The sequence below is a fragment of the Macaca nemestrina genome, chromosome 15 (genome assembly GCF_043159975.1).
Source record: "Macaca nemestrina isolate mMacNem1 chromosome 15, mMacNem.hap1, whole genome shotgun sequence".
Lineage (NCBI taxonomy): Eukaryota > Metazoa > Chordata > Mammalia > Primates > Cercopithecidae > Macaca > Macaca nemestrina.
This window is the reverse complement of record NC_092139.1, coordinates 59,138,971-59,155,946: the sequence shown is the minus strand read 5'-3', so window position 1 is coordinate 59,155,946 and position 16,976 is coordinate 59,138,971. Positions and strand designations below refer to the sequence as shown.

The 16,976-nt window shown below is 46.7% G+C and overlaps 1 protein-coding gene across 1 annotated transcript in view; it reads left to right on the top strand.

Moving 5' to 3' along the window:
* The window catches only part of LOC105486721 (ninein like), a 175,883-nt gene that overhangs the window by 18,195 nt on the left and 140,712 nt on the right, over window positions 1–16,976 (top strand). The window lies entirely within an intron of this gene.

The following is a 16,976-nucleotide window of genomic DNA, read 5'->3' as shown; positions in this document are numbered from 1 at the left end:
CTTCTCCCCAAAATTATTCAGATAACATTAAACATTTACATATTATTTTAGGGGTCCACCGAATCCCCCTTAACCCCACACAAGTCCATCCATAGACACCTCTATGAAATACAACCCTAGTTTATTCCTTGGTGTCTACCACCTTGTTATACCTGCCAAGTTCTTAATAATTAGGGATGTCTCTGTCATCTTTTTGTACATCTCCCAAGCTTGAAATATGTGCTTAAAAATGTAATAAATTAAATAATAAAATACACTTTGAAAACCACACAGACAGCGCTTTACTGAGTGTCCAACAGATGCCACTAAAATAAGATATTGATGCTGCTCCTCCAGAAACAGCTCTTTTGTTTCTGGGAATTCCTGGGCAAGCCCCTCCCTCTGGGAAGGATGAACACAGCTCAGATGCTCAGTGCATACTGAGGCCAGCATCCGTCCAGGGTTTTTTTAATGTGTGTAGGTTTTTTGTTTATTTATTTTTTTGAGACAGAGTGTTGCCCTGTCACCTAGGCTGGAGTGCAATGGTGTGATCTCTGCTCACTGCAATCTCCGCCTCCTGGGTTCCAGCGATTCTCCTGCCTCAGCCTCCTGAGTAGAGTAGCTGGTATTATAAGTGCCTGCCACCACGCCCAGGTAATTTTGTATTTTTAGTAGAGACGGGGTTTCACTATGTTTGCCAGGCTGGTCTCGAACTCCTGACCTCAAGTGATATGCCCGCCTCAGCCTCCCAAAGTGCTGGGATTATAGGCGCGAGCCACTTCCCCTGGCTGAGTGTTTTTGACTAAAAGTGTTAGTGTCCACAGTGTTTTTAACAGTGTTCTAAAACCTTCACTGCAATGAGGAAAGTGAAGCCCAGACTGGTGAAACAACTGGCACATGTTCCTGCCACGGTGGATCAGCGCTGCCGGCCCTGCTGCCAAATGCTATGCTTGCTCCTGCCCATGGGAACTCCCTAGGCAGCATTAGATAGTGTGGTAGGTATTTAAATTTTGAGGGTCACATTTGGAACACCAGATACAAAAACTAGAGAACAATGTACTAGAAACACGAGTGTAACCAGTGTGCTGAACAAGGATGCCATGAGGTGCAGTGGCTCACGCCTGTAATCCCAGCACTTTGGGAGGCACTTTGGCAGGCGCATCACCTGACATCAGGAGTTTGAGACCAGCTTGGCCAACATGGTGAAACCTCATCTCTACTAAAAATACAAAATTATGGGTGTGGTGGCACATGCCTATAATCCTAGCTACACGAGAGGCTGGGGCAGGAGAATCACTTGAACCCGGGAGGCGGAGGTTGTAGTGAGCTGAGAACTTGCCACTGCAGTCCAGCCTGGGCGACAGAGCAAGACTCTGTCTCTAAATAAATAAGCCACTGGAATTTAGTGGAAGTGAACTTTTCGGTCACCTGCTGTCCCTTTCACATCTACTCAGAGTGGGACGTTTTCTCCTGGCAGTGGACTGAAGGGAGATGTGGACGCCAGCCTTTTCTGCTCAGTCCTAGCAAATCGTCCTGTGATGACTTGACACCACAAGCACAATCCTGGTGTAGACCCATGGAGGGTTCAGCCCAGTGGAGGCGGCCACACTTCAGGCTTTGCTCCAAGGAGAACTGGCTGCACCTGTCTGCTCCCTCAAGGCCTGCCTGACGCAGCCACCCTGTGGGGTGTGGGATAGTTGGAGTCTTTCTTCCCCACTCATCTCCTCTTTGCAAGTTGGGGGTGAGGTGGGAGGCTGGGCAGGAAAGTAAGTTCTCGCTTGGGACTTCCTTACCAAAGCCAGGTTTTGTCCTCAGTTGGCTCCATATCCTCCAGGCCCAACCTGCCTACCCAGTGGGCACTTTCAGGGGCTCTTCTGTTTTTTTCTTTGTCCAGCTGACACCTTGATTTCCTTTTTTTTTTTTTCCTTTGGAAATGGGGTCTCACTATGTTGCCCAAGCTGGTCTTGAGCTCCTGGCCTCAAGTGATCCTCCTGTATTGGCCTCCCAAGGAGCTGGAAGTCTGTGCATGAGCCATTAGGCTTGGCTTCAGGGGCTCTTTAAAGACCTCTGGCAGACCCCCTCCAGCTGCAGCTTAGCTTGTGCCTCTTCTCCTTGGGCTGTCTTCTGGCCCTAGGCCTCAGGCAGGACCCTCCACCACTGGTTGTCACCAGTGGACTCCCCTTTGTCTTCTGGAAGGAACCCCCGGAACTTTCATGCTTTCTGCAGGAAAGGCATGCCAACCTCTCTCTGGATTTCACCACTGGGTCGTCCCATTCCACTGGGTCGTCCCATTTTCTGGGTTTGGGTGAAGGAAAGAGATCCTCTCTCACCCCCTGAGGGAACAGCAGCCACAGGCTGCAGTAGCTCGCTCTCCAAAAAAATCCTGTAAATTCCCTTTCTCTTCCATCTGCACTTTCTCCACTGCAATATTCTTGAAATGGGTAAGGGACTTCAGAAGTCAGGAAACAAGTTCTTGACTGATTAATTTGAAAACTCCTCCAGCAAGTGTCACACTAACTTTGGTGCCTGATGTCTACTGGCTTAAGTCAAAGTTTCCATTCTGAGGCTGCGCCTGTGATCCACCAGAGCACATGTGTCCTGAATTGCAATTCCTTGCCATTCCTCAGTCAACCCGTTGTTTCGGAGGAGAAAAAGTTACAATTTTGATACCCTGGTACATAAGCAAGAAGGAATACAGTCCAATATAGACGAACACCTCCTGAAAGAAAGTCTCATAAGGGAGCTACTATGCAGTGGCTTGACTGGGGATGTGAATCTAAGCTGAGGATTGAGGGAAGTGAAACATTTAATTGGGGCAAAGAAGGGAGAGAATTCATTCAGTTCGACACAAGCATAGAGGGCTGCTCCTCAGTGCCAGGTGCTGAGTACCAAGCAACCAAGAGTTTACGATCTCCGCAGAGAGGGATCTGAGTAGGGGGGTGAGAAGTGAAATTTGGACAGGTAGGATGGACCGTCAAAAGTGGGCTGTGGACGTAGGCCTGGAGTCAGAGAGCACTGTCCTCTGCATTTTAGGAAGGTGGGGAAACCTGTGTGCATGTGTCTGTGAGTCTGTGTGGAACGGGATGTGCAGTGTGGAGGTGTGTGAATAGTGAAGGCAAAGGAGGGTATGTGGAGAGGTGTGTGTGAGATAGTTGTGTGCATGTATGTAGGTGTGTGGAGAGGTATGAGATTGTGTGTGTACATAGGTGTGTGGAGAGCTGTGTGTGTAAGATGGTTGTGTGCGTGTATGTAGGTGTGTGGAGAGGTGTGTGTGAGATGGTTGTGTATGTGTGTGGAGAGGTGTGTGAGATGATCATGTGTGTATGTAGGTGTGTGAAGTGTGTGTGAGATGGTTGTGTGCGTGAATGTAGGTGTGTGGAGAGGTGTGTGAGATGGCTGTGTGCATGTAGGTGCATGGAGAGGTGTGTGTGAGATAGTTGTGTATGTGTGTGGAGAGGTGTGTGAGATGATCATGTGTGTATGTAGGTGTGTGAAGTGTGTGTGAGATGGTTGTGTGCGTGAATGTGGGTGTGTGGAGAGCTATGTGTGTGAGATGGTTGTGTGTGTGTATGTAGGTGTGTGGAGAGGTGTGTGAGATGGCTGTGTGCATGTATGTAGGTGCATGGAGAGATGTGTGTGAGATGGTTGTGTATGTGTGTGGAGAGGTATGTGAGATGATCATGTGTGTATGTAGGTGTGTGAAGTGTGTGTGAGATGGTTGTGTGCATGAATGTAGGTGTGTGGAGAGGTGTGTGTGAGATGGAGAGGTGTGCGTGTAGGTGTGTGGAGCAGTGTGTGTCAAATGGCTGTGTGCATGTATGTAGGTGCATGGAGAGGTGTGTGAGATGGTTGTGTGTGTATGTAGGTGCGTGGAGAAGTGTGTATGTGAGATGGTTGTGTATGTAGGTGTGTGGGGAGGTGTGTGAGATGGTTGTGTGTATGTAGAAGTGTGGAGAGTGTGTGTGACATGGTTGTGTGCGTGTATGTAGAAGTGGTGCATATATATGTACATTGGGAGGCCCTATGTGTGGGGTGTGAGTGAGTGGCAGGTTTAGAGTGCGGGTGTGTGTGGGGAAAGTGCAGGTGTGTGCATGTGTGTATGTGGGTAGTGGGGCGTGTGTATGTGGGTAGTGGGGCATATGTATGTGGTGGCGTGTTTAGCAGCATTGAGTGGGTGTGTGTGTATCATGCTGTGTTTGTATAGCACAGCCGTGTGTAGTAGAGTTGTATGAACATATGGGGGACTGTGGTTGTGTGGGACTGTGTGTGTGTGTGAGTAGTCTGTGTTGAGTTATGCAGTATATGTGTGAAGTGTGTACAGTGGGTGCTTATTGGTGGGGTGTGTGTGATTTATGAGTGCTGTGAGTAGAGAGTTGTGTATGTAGTGGCAGGCATTTAGTGGAACTATGTGTGAGTGGTGGAGTATGTAGTAGTGGGTTGTATGTGTGTAGGGGTGTATAGTAGTATGTTTTTAGTAACACGCATTTGTAAGAAGTGGGGAGTGTGTGAGTGGTGGGTATGTGTGCTGAGTGGGGTGTCTGTATAGTGGGATTGTGTGTAGGGGGTGTGCATGTCACATTGAGTGTGTCTAGAAGGGTTGTGTATGTGTGCCTAGTGGGTGTAAGCAGTGATGTGGTGAATGTGAGTTATATAGTTGTGTTTGTGTACACTGTGTGTGTGAGAGTGGTATGTGTAGCAGTGTTGTGTTAGGGGTGTGTGTGTGTATGTGTGTGTGTGTCGTGGTTACTGAATAAGAACTATGTGAAGAACAGATGCTTGCTTTATTGAATTAAAACATGCCTGGGTGAGAGAGACAGAGCCGCAGAGAGACAGAGGCAGAGACAGAGAGGGAGACAGAGACAGAGGTGGAGACAGAGACATAGGCAGAGATTGAGAGACAGGGAAAGACAGAGACAGTGGCAGAGAGGCAGACAGAGTCAGAGACAGAGAAGCAGAGAGAGATGAAGAGAGACAGAGAGAGACCTAGAATTTCCTGTGTGATGCCGGCCAGGGGTGCCTGTTGTTTTTCCTGCAGTCAATTCCTCTAAAGCCCCAGCCTCCTTCTTAGAGAACCTATCCTTGGCCTCTTCTCGAACTGAACTTCTCCAGTGAGTGGGCGGCCGCCTCCAACTGAGCCTAACTGCAGGGCAGGTTCTTCTGGGAATTCGGGACTCACAGGCTCTGCTTTGGGAGTGGCATTCACGAATGTCCAGAGGGGCCAGGGCAGCCTGTAGGTGAGCCACATAGGCTGGAGGAGCACACAGAAGTGGTGTGGGCTGTGGCAGACCCACGAGGGGATGACCCAAAGGATGCCTGGGCACCAGGCCAAGCCAATCAGGTCTGCAGGCAATACCGTGGGGCTCCTGGTCTGTGCACTCAGCCCATTCCTCTTCTGTTGCGTGAACCCTTGAAAGGGCAAGTGAGGTAAAGCCATGGTCACAGAGAAAGGGAGTCTGTGGAGACAGATAAGTGGGTCTGCAAGGCAAGGGAGAGGGAGGGACCTGTGGGTCAGGATAGGTACAGTGGACTGAACTGTGTCCCTACAAAACTCATGCGCTGAAGCCCCAACCCCTAATGTCACTGTATCTGGACATGGGGTCTTTAAGAAGGTAAATAAGGATAAACGAGGGCCTAAGGGTGGAGCCACAATCCAATAGGAATGGTGTCCTTATAGGAAGAGGAAGGGATGCCAGGAATGGGCGTGCACAGAGAAAGACCAAGTGGGGAAAGGGTGAGAAGTCAGCTGTCCGCAAGCCAAGGGGAGAGGGTCAGAGAAACCTTGATTTTGACTGCCCACACCTCGATCTTGAACTCCCAGCCTCCAGCACTGTGGGAAATATATTTCTGTTATTTAAGCCACCCAGGCTGTATATTTTGTCCTGGCAGCCCAAACAGACTCAAACAAGAAGTAATGGTTGTGATGTCTTTGCAGGCCCTGGTACCATTCAGTCAAACATTTGAGCAGTATTGAGTGTTGTAGGGTGTCCTAGGCTCTGAGTCTACCGCAGGGAAACAAAGGGGCCCAGACCTGCTCTCTTGGAGCTCACAGGCTCAAAGGATGTAGCCGTATCATGGGACCTTTCAGTGGGGTCCCCTGTGCTGTTAAAGCTCCCGTGTGTGAATGGGATTCAGGCTCCCACAATTCCTGGCCAAGACAACAGCACAGAGGCCCTGGATCTCTGGGTGTTCTGTACAGCAGGCCCTTGGGGGCTGGTCTTTCACCCACTGGGGTGCAATATAAACCCTCTTCAGATGCCAGAACCAAATGAGGGTTGTGGGCCCTCAAGAGCCTTGACCACAGGCAATCATACCTCTTTTTTTTTTTTTTTTTTTTTTTTTTTTGAGACAGAGTCTCGCTCTATCCCCCAAGCTGGAGTGCAGTGGCACCATCTTGGCTCACTGCAACCTCCACCTCCTAGGTTCAAGCAATTCTCATGCCTCAGCTTCCCGAGTAGCTGGGACTACAGGCGTGTGCGCCACCACACCCGGCTAATTTTTGTATTTTTAGAAGAGACAGAGTTTCACCATGTTGCCCAGGCTAGTCTCAAACTCCTGGCCTCAAGTGATTCACCTGCCTTGGCCTCCCAAAGTGCTGGGATTACAGGCGCAAGCCACTGTGCCCAGCCCCATACCTGCTTTTAAAGGGGAATTTTATTCTAAGTCAGAAAATTCCAGTGTAGAAGGAAATAAATCCCATAGCAAGAACATCATATTTCGCTTTCTCAATTAACTCTTCTACCATTTTCTCTAGAAATGAAAGACCCTTAGATTAGAGTAATTTTCAAAATGAACTTTCTTCTGTCGACAGCATTTTGACTGAAGATGGTAAGGATGACCTCTACTTTGGCTTACAGTAAAAACCCTCAGCTAACTTCTGTTAGCTAGCTGAATTTTAATACCTAATATTTTCACCAAAATAAGACTGCCCTCAAAAAGAAAATAGACTCTACTGTAAAATAAATCATTAAATAAAGTGACACCATCAAATGCTGACAAGGATGCAGAGGACAGAAATTCACTGGTTGCTGGTGGGGAATGCAAAATGGTGTAGCCACTTTGGAAAACCATTTGGCACTGTCTTCTCTGGTTACACAGATACTTTCCCTATAACCCAGAGATGCCAGTGACCCAATCATAGGTATTTACCAAAGTGAATAGAAAACTTATGTTCAAACAAACAGAAACCTGTATGGAAATGTTTCTAGGAACTCTATTCATTTTTTTTCTCTTTTTTTTTTTTTTTTTTTAGTGACAAGGTCTCACTCTGTCACCCAGGCTGGAGTGCAATGGTACGATCATAGCTCACTGCAGCCTCGACCTCCTGGGCTCAAGCCATCCTCCCACTTCAACCTCCTGAGTAGAGTAGCTGGCACCTCAAGTACATGACACCATGCCTGGCTAATTTTTTAACTTTTATTGTAGAGATAAGGTCTTGCTGTGTTGCCCAGGCTGATCTCAAACACCTTGGCTCAAGCAATCCTCCCATCTCAGCCTCCCAAAGTGCTGGGATTATAGGTGTGAGCCACCATGCCCAGCCTAGAAGTTCTATTCATAATTACCAAAAGGAATGAGCTACTACTGATACGCATGACAACATGGATGAATCTTAGACTCATTTTGCTAAGTGAAAGAAGCCAAACGCCAGGCTGGGCATGGTTGCTCACGCCTGTAATCCCAGCATTTTGGGAGGCCGAGGCAGGCAGATCACGAGGTCAGGAGATCCAGACCATCCTGGCCAACATGGTGAAACCCCACCTCTACTAAAAGTACAAAAATTAGTTAGGCATGGCAGCACGCACCTGTAGTCCCAGCTACTCAGGAGGCTGAGGCAGGAGAATCACTTGAACCAAGAGGCGGAGGTTGCAGTGAGCCAAGACTGCACCACTGCACTCCAGCCTCGCAACAGAGTGTGACTCCTTCTCAAAAAAAAAAAAAAAAAGAAAAAGAAAAAGAAGTCACTCTGAAGTCTACATGTGTAATTCCATTCATATGACATTTTAGAAAAGGGAAAACTACAAGGACAGAAGACACATCAGTGGTTGCCAGGGACTTGGGGGAGGGGAGCAATTAATTGCACAGGGACACATAGGGCGACTGTATTAGTCCATTTTCACACTGCTGATAAAGACATACCCCAGATTGGGAAGAAAAAGAGGTTTAATTGGACTTACAGATCCACATGGCTGCAGAGGCCTGAGAATCATGGCAGGAGGTGCAATGCACTTCTTACATGGCGGCAGCAAGAAAAAATGAGGAAGATGCAAAAGCAGAAACCCCTGATAAAATCATCAGATCTCATGAGACTTATTCACTACCACGAGAACAGTATAGGGGAAACCACCCCTGTGATTCAAATTATCTCCCACCAGGTCCCTCCCACAACACATGGGAATTATGGTAATACAATTCAAGGTGAGATTTGGATGGGGACATAGAGCCAAACCATACCAGCGACTTTCACAGTGATGAAACTTTACCTATGGTACCAGGATAGTGGATATATGGTGGTCTACACAATTGTCAATTTCACACTTTATGTTTTCATACTGCATGAACTTTATTGCATGCAGATTAAAAAATAATCAAACAGCATATTAAAGACCTAATATGGAAAACAGACTGTGATAAATGAATCTAACCTTGTTCTAAATGTATGGTATAACCTCACTGAAGGGGCTGAGGGAAAAGGAGCTGACCTAAGTAATTTTGAAAGCTTGTATTTTAACCAGAAACTGTAAGGCTAAAGAACTATATTAAGCACTGTACTCTAGTTTATAAATTTGTTACTCACAGGCTATGGGTTAAAAATTCTGAAAGTAGACTGGGCACAGTGGCTCACGCCTGTAATCCCAGCACTTTGGGAGGCTGAGGTGGGTGGATCGCTTGACCCCAGGAGTTTGAGACCAGCTTGGGCAACATGTGGAATCCCATCTCTACAAAAAAAATGAAAATTAGCTGGGTGTGGTGGCAAATGCATGTGGTCCCAGCTACTTGGGAGGCTAAGGTGGAAGGATCACTTGAGCCTGGGGAGGTGGAGGCTGCAGTGAGCCAGGACTGTGCAACTGCACTCCAGCCTGGGTGATAGAGTGAGGCTCTGTCTCAAAAAAAGAAAAAAAAATCTGAAAGCGTTATAAAGAAGTAAGGGGGCAATGCTAGCATGAAGCCTAGAGTATTGGACTTATTTTGGAGACATCAGCATGAACTCGTTTAATTTAATTGGTAGATAGGTAGGTTGGTAGATAGATGGTAGATGGCAGATAGATAGATGATAGAGAATAGACAGATAAAGAGGCCAGGAGTTTGAGTCCAGCCTGGGTAACACGGCAAAACCCCATCTCTACAAAAAATAGAAATGTTAGCCAGGCATGGTGCTGACCCCCTGTAATCTCAGCTACTTGGGAGACTAAGGTGGGAGGATCACCTGAGCTCGCAAAGTCGAGGCTTCAGTGAGCCAAGATTGCGCCACTGCACTCCAGCCTGGGTGATAGAGGAGACCCTGTCTAACACAAACAAAACAGAATATGAAGACGAAAATTTGAAACTGCAGTGAGGAAGCCTGGCAGACAACACGTGAACCAAGTGATCAAGATTAACATGCTATGTGGATGTCAGGCACCCCTTATGTGATGGGATGACAAGGGCACTTCACTTCTGTGTGTTCTTCCTAAAAGCCCCTAACACCAGTCTAATCATGAGAAAACATCAGACAAACCCAAAGTAAGGGACATCCTATGAAATGCCTAGTTGGGAAGGTCATGAAAAACAGGAAAAGTTGAAACTGTCACAGACCAGAGGAAACTAAGGAGACACACTGAGTAAATGCCACATGGGATCCAGGAACACTGGTGAAATCCAGCCAATGTCTGGAGCTTAGCTGATAGGTTGTGTCATTAGTGGTTAAATCCCTGGTTCTGGTCATTGTACCATTGTTACGTAGGATTTTAGCATTAAGGGAGAGTGGGCAAGGGGGGTACATGGAGCTTTCTATACTATGTTGACACCTACTCTATGCATCTAAAAATGTTCAAATAAAACTTATTATGAAGAAAAGAACATGGAATTTACTGAAAGAATCAGATATGCTCAGCTGGGCACGGTGGCTCATGCCTGTAATCCCAGCACTTTGGGAGGCCGAGGTGGGTGGATCACCTGAGGTCAAGAGTTTGAGACCGGCCTGGCCAACATGACGAAACCCCATCTCTTCTGAAAATACAAAAATTAGACAGGCATGGTGGCACGTGCCTGTAGTCCCAGCTACTCAGGAGGCTGAGGCAGAAGAATCACTTGAACCCGGGAGGCAAAGGTTGCAGTGAGCCGAGATCGCGCCACTGCACTCCAGCCTGGGAAACAGAGTGAGACTCTGTTTCAGAAAAAGAAGAATCAGATATACTCAGACTGAGTTAAACTGGGTATAGCTGAGTTATCAAAGCTTTTTAAAGGCTAATGAAGCAACAATATCCACAAATGAATATATTTTTGAAATGTTCTGAAATGAGCACTTAGCAATGACTCCTAAGGAAGTTACAAGAACTTGAATGTGGCAAATCTTTCCTCTAAAGGCTAATGTTCTCTGTTAAGTCACCTGATTGTTGTTATTTTGATTGAACTGTGGGAGATCAATGTGAACTAACAACACTGTAAAACAAATGCAGGATCTTGTGGCCACTTGTCAAAACACAGCCGTCTGAGGGCTGCTGGCATTTCTCAACTTCCAGCATCACATTGGAATTCACTGATGGCAATTTCATGATGGGTTATTTAAGAAAAATTAAGATGTCTATATCATAGAGTAAAAGCTATGTGGGCTGGGCGCAGTGGCTCACGCCTGTAATCCCAGCACTTTGGGAGGCCGAGGTAGGTGGATCACCTGAAGTCAGGAGTTCAAGACCAGACTGACCAACATAGAGAAACCCTGTCTCTACTAAAAATACAAAATTAGCCAGGCATGGTGGCACGTGCCTGTAATCCCAGCTACTTGGGAGGCTGAGGCAGGAAGATCGCTTGAACCCTGGAGGTGGAGGTTGCGGTGAGCCGAGATCATGCCATTGCACTCCAGCTTGGGCAACAAGAGTGAAACTTTATCTCAAAAAAAAAAAAAAATAAAGCTATACCCCCACTAATTGAAACCATCGCCAGAAACATAAAATCAACACTAGAGTTCAATAAAATAAGGAACCCTTACTGTTTATCAGGCTTTCTATAATACTAGGTGTTGTTGGGGATGTAAAGATAGAAAACTCATCATTCCTGACTGTGGCAGTTTACAATCTTGTTGGGACTCAAACAAGTAGGACCTACCAGTGGAACCTTAGTGTCATAGGACTTAACAGATCAGGACACCAGAATGAATGGTCCAAGGCAGAACAGGACTCCTTATTCAATGGATGGGGTGGAGGACTGCAGTTGCTTTGGAGGTCTTCTCAGAAAAAGACAGATTTGAGCACAACCTGATGAATGGACAGATTCAGGTTGATGGAAAGGAGGCATGGTGTGCTTAAAACACAAGGCAAGAGTGCCGGGGGCACTCCCCAGAGTCAGCAAGTACTGGTTTTCCTGGAGGCAGGGCTCATGGGATGTGATGAGAGAAGTTGGAAACAGGGTCTGGGATTTCTGTGAAGGAGGCTGGATGAGGGTTTGTGAATCTGGATTTCTCTGTCTAATTAGTGTGGAGTCACCAAAGGCCTTGGAGAAAGGAGGAGTGATCAAAGCAGGTTTTCAGGAAGATGAAGCTCATTTTATCACAGCAGATAGAGAGACTAGAGGAGAAACATTGGGGAGGCAGCAAGGCTCTAACCTGGTAAGGCACAGCACTCCTGTTGCCCAGGCTGGGAGTGCAGTGGTGCAATCTCAGCTCACTGAAGCCTGGACTTCCCACGCTCATGTGATCCTCCCTCCTCAGCCTCCCAAGTAGTTGGGACTACAGTTGGTCGCCACCATGCCCAGCTAATTTTTGTATTTTTCGTAGAAACAGGGTTTTGCCATGTTACACAGGCTGGACTCAAACTCCTGGCTTCAAGTGATTTGCCCACCTCAGGCTCCCAAAGTGCTGGAATTACAGGCATGTGCCACTGTGCCCAGCCCTTGGGAGGCATTTCTTTCTTTTTTTTTTTCTTGCAATGGAGTTTCACTCTTGTTGCCCAGGCTAGAGTGCAGTGACACAATCCCGGCTCACCACAACCTCCACGTCCCAGGTTCAAGCGATTCTCCTGCTTCCCGAGTAGCTGGGATTACAGGCATACACCACCATGCCCAACTAGTTTTGTATTTTTAGTAGAGACGGGGTTTCTCCATGTTGGTCAGGCTGTTCTCGAAATCCCGACCTCAGGTGATACACCTACCTTGACCTCCCAAAGTACTGGGATTACAGGTATGAGCCACCGCGCCCGGCGGGAAGCATTTCTAATGTTCATTTCTCTTTGCCTCTTACTTCACCGTTTAGTTGTAGCTAAATTCTACTACTTCCTTTTACATGTCAGCTGTATCTGCTCCATGGGCCACTTTTCCCACTAGCTCTGGTCCCTTCCTGCCTGTTTTTCCAGCTGAGTTTCCTGCAGGCATCTTAACCTGCCATTGCCTTCTCTGTCTTCATTATCTGATGTGTCTGGCCCCAGCCACACAGCTCCCACTTCTCTCCGGCCTCTAAGACCTTCTGAAGGGTTTAGAACAATGCCCCACATCTCAAAAGTGAACAGTGCTGGTTCTCACATTCGGGAAGGAGGCTGAGTTTTACAGGCAGTTAGAACTGTGCAGTTCCCCCAGGACAGCAGCAGGCAAGGAGCAAGATGGGCCTCCTTGGAAACCTGCTTTAAACCACCTGAGGAAAAGGCATTTATTACTGTAAGGCTTAAAATAAAATAAGAGACAGAGTATTCTTTTTTTTCTTAATTATGAATTTTAAATATCAACATGTGCATTTGCTTTTATAGTTATAAATTTTCACATCAGTCTTAGACAACAGCTTGTAATAGTTTTGAATCCATTAAGATGCTGCTTTCAATTTGAAATATTTTGTGTATACATGTATATAAAAAATAACCCAATGTATGACTCATCTGACAGATGTTTAAGATCAATAAAGGCTTATTTTTCAACATGCAGTTAGGAAGAGAGGGAAGCAAGCCAACCTCTCTACACTGTCTTTTTGCTGGCTTGTTTTTGCAGTGGTACCAATAGTGGTTTCTGGAGAGAACCATGTGCCTTCAGCCTATCTAGTTAAGATCAGATACCACAATCAACAAAGACAGAGCATTCTTTTTTTTTTTTTTTTTTCCTTTTTTTGAGACAGGGTCTTGTTCTGTCGCCCAGGCTGGAGGGTAGTGGCACAATCATAGCTCACTGTAGCCTCAGACTCTTGGGCTCAAGCGATCCTCCAGCCTCAGCCTCCTAAAGTGCTGGGATTATAGGCGTGAGCCACCGTACCCAGCCTACAATATCTTAAGAATATAATATAGTTCGTGAACAGGAGCTCCAGAACAGACAAAACAACAGCGTGGGATGAAAGGAAAGCTGCGGACCTGAGGAAAGAAACTGAAGATGAAAGCTGGATTATTACAAGAGGAGTCGGTAATTAAAAACAGCAATGCTTAAATGGAAAGTTGAGAGGCAAAAGTAGAAGCAAGAGGAGGCCCAGGAGACTATTACACGGACTAAAGGTGGGAGTAAGTGGGTTGGAATGGCCGTGATGGGATGCTGGAAGGATCCGGCACTGACAAGAAAAGGGGAGGGACATTAGTGGGAAAACTGGTAAAACCTGAATAAAGTCTTTAGTTAATAGTAATGTACTGATGTTAAATTCCTGGTTTCGATAACTACACCATTATAAAAAAACATGGCTGGGCAACCCCCTTTGGGTCCCCTCCCTTTGTATGGGAGCTCTGTTTTCACTCTATTGAATCTTGCAACTGCACTCCTCTGGTCCGTGTTTGTTACCGCTGGAGCTGAGCTTTCCCTCAGGGTCCACCACTGCTGTTTGCCGCCAGACCTGCGGCTGACTTCCATCCTTCCGGATCCAGCAGGGTGTCTGCTGTGCTCCTGATCCAGCAAGGCGCCCATTGCCGCTCCCGATTGGGCTAAAGGCTTGCCATTGTTCCTGCATGGCTAAGTGCCTGGGTTCATCCTAATCGAGCTCAACACTAGTCACTGGGTTCCACTGTTCTCTTCCATGACCCACGGCTTCTAATAGAGCTATAACACTCACCCATGGCCCAAGGTTCCATTCGTTGGAATCCGTGAGGCCAAGAATCCCAGGTCAGAGAACACGAGGCTTGCCACCATCTTGGAAGGGGCCCGCCACCATCCTGGGAGCTCTGTGAGCAGGAACCCCCCAGTAACATTTATACAATGGAAATTTTCTACAGCAGTAAAATGGACTATAGATGCAGGTTCTGAACACATAACCATGGAAATATTTCAGAAACATATTGAGTGGCTACTCCCACTAGAACAACCACCCCTGTTGCCTCTGGAGACCAGAAGCAGCTGCCAGCTCAAGGCAGCCAGGGAAAACAAATCTCTGCTACTTCCAAATCCTCTCGTGGTAAGCAAGGTTTAGATTATGAGGTAGAAAATTTCCAAACTATAGAAAGGGGGATGAGAAAGAGGACAACTGAAAAGAATATCAAACATGGCTATAGACCCCTACAAAAAGACAGGAGATATAGGAAGCAGATGAGCCAGGAAAGTGGTTAATCTAAATAAGCTGTTCTTAAAAGTAGTAACAATAGAGAATTGAATTCTCCGATAGTATTTTATGGGAGATGAAGAAGAGATAGAGAATTAAAAGCATTCTGCCCTTTGTCCAGTTTTGAAGATTAATATAGATAATGATTAGTTCTAGGCATTGAAAGAAATATATCTAAATATTCCATTAAAATGAAAAGATAGCCACTGCACTCCAGCCTGGGCGACAGCGCGAGACTCCCTCTCAAAAAAAAAAAAAAAAAAAAAAAAAAAAAAAAAAAAAGATAATCCCTTTGGGGCAGTAGTGTTGGAATGGGAGGGAAGAAGGGTTTCAGGGGCACTGGTAATGTTCTTTTGCTGGTGACATCGGTGTGAAAATTTATCAAACTGTACACTTATGATATGTGCACTTTTCTTGTCTTCGTTATACTTAATAAAGTATACTTTATTTAAAAGTATTTGTTTTTACTTAAAAAAAAAAAAAAAACATGGCTATGTAAGATGCTGATATTTACAGGACCTGAGTGAGAAGTATATGGAACCTCTCTTTTCTACGTTTCCAAGTTTTATGTAAAGATAACATTAATTCAAAAGAAAAAGTTTTTTTGTTGTTGTTGTTTCTTTTTTTGTGAGACAGAGTTTCACTCTTGTTGCCCAGGCTTGAGTGCAATGGCGCTATCTCTGCTCACTGCAACCTCTGCCTCCCAGGTACAAGCGATTCTCCTGTCTCAGCCTCCTAAGTAGCTCAGATTACAGGCATGCACCACCACGCCCGGCTGTTTTCCTTTTGTATTTAGTAAAGATGGGGTTTCACCATGTTAGTCAGGCTGGTCATGAACTCCTGACCTCAGGTGACTCACCCCCACCTCGGCCTCTCCTGCGCCTGGCCAAGAAAAAGTTTTTAAAAAGAGCGATCAGGATGTGATGATGTCACTGTAGGGTATAAGAGAGAGAGTCAAGATTGATTCAAAGGTTCTTTCCTGAACAATTGTGGTGTTAGGATATCCATTGATTTTCATCCACAGTTACTGGCACATGACTCCCATAGCCCTTGTCCTTTGTTATAGTCCTTTGTTATAATGTTGTGTTGGGCCTCAGGGGTAGGCCCCTGACCTTCTCCTGGCTTTCTGATTGTGGGTCTTTTTTTTTAATTTTTAGATGGAGTCTCACTCTGTTGCCCAGGCTGGAGTGCAGTGGTGTGACCTTGGCTCACTGTAACCTCTCCGCCTCGCGGGTTCAAGCGATTCTCCTGCCTCAGTCTCCCAAGTAGCTGGGACTATAAGCATGTGCCACCACGCCCGGCTAATTTTTGTATTTTTAGTAAATATGGGGTTTCACCATGTTGGCCAGGATGGTCTCGATCTCCTGACCTTGTGATCCGCCCACCTCGGCCTCCGAAAGTGCTGGGATTACAGGAGTGAGCCAACATGCCCTGCCATCAATTGCGGGTCTTAAGACTCTCCCATGAGAGGGTCTTACCCTACTCCCTGGGAGAAGGAATGCTGATGTCACGAAGCTTCTATGAAACCCCAAGAGGACAGGGTTCAGTGAACTTCTGGGTAGCTGAACAGTGGAGGTTCCTGGATGGTGGCACCCAGGGAGGTATGGAAGCTCTCCCCCTTCCTCCAAACCTTGCCCTATACATCTCTTCACCTGTGTCCTTTACAATATCCATTATAATAAACTAGCGGGCCAGGCATGGTGGCTCACGCCTGTAATCCCAGCACTTTGGGAGGCCGAGGCAGGCAGATCACCTGAGGTCAGGAGCTCGAGACCAGCTTGGCCAACATGACGAAACCCTGTTTCTACTAAAAATATAAAACCTAGCCAGGTGTGGTGGTGCATGCCTGTAGTGCCAGCTTCTTGGGAGGCTGAGGCACAACAATCACTTGAACGTGGTAGGCGGAGGTTGCAGTGAGCTGAGATCACACCACTGCACTGCAGCCTGGGCGACAGAGCAACAATCCGTCTCAAAAACAAATAAAAAAAATAAACCAGTGAACATAAGCATTTCTCTGAGTTCTGTGAGCCACTCCAGGAAATTAATCGAAACCAAACAGGGGGTCAGAGGGTCATGGGAACCTCAACTTGAAGTGGATCTGTCAGAAGTTCTGTGGAGGCCCGGACTTGCGACTGGTGTGTGTGAGGAGTCTTGGGGACTGAGTCCTTACCCTGTGGGATCTGACGCTCCCTCCAGGTAGTGACAGAATTGAATTAGAGGATGCCCAGCTGGTGTCTGCTGGTTGGTGCGTGGAGAAAACCCCCCCACACACTTAGTCATAGGTCTTCTGTGTTGACTGTCGGTGCGGTGTGGGAGT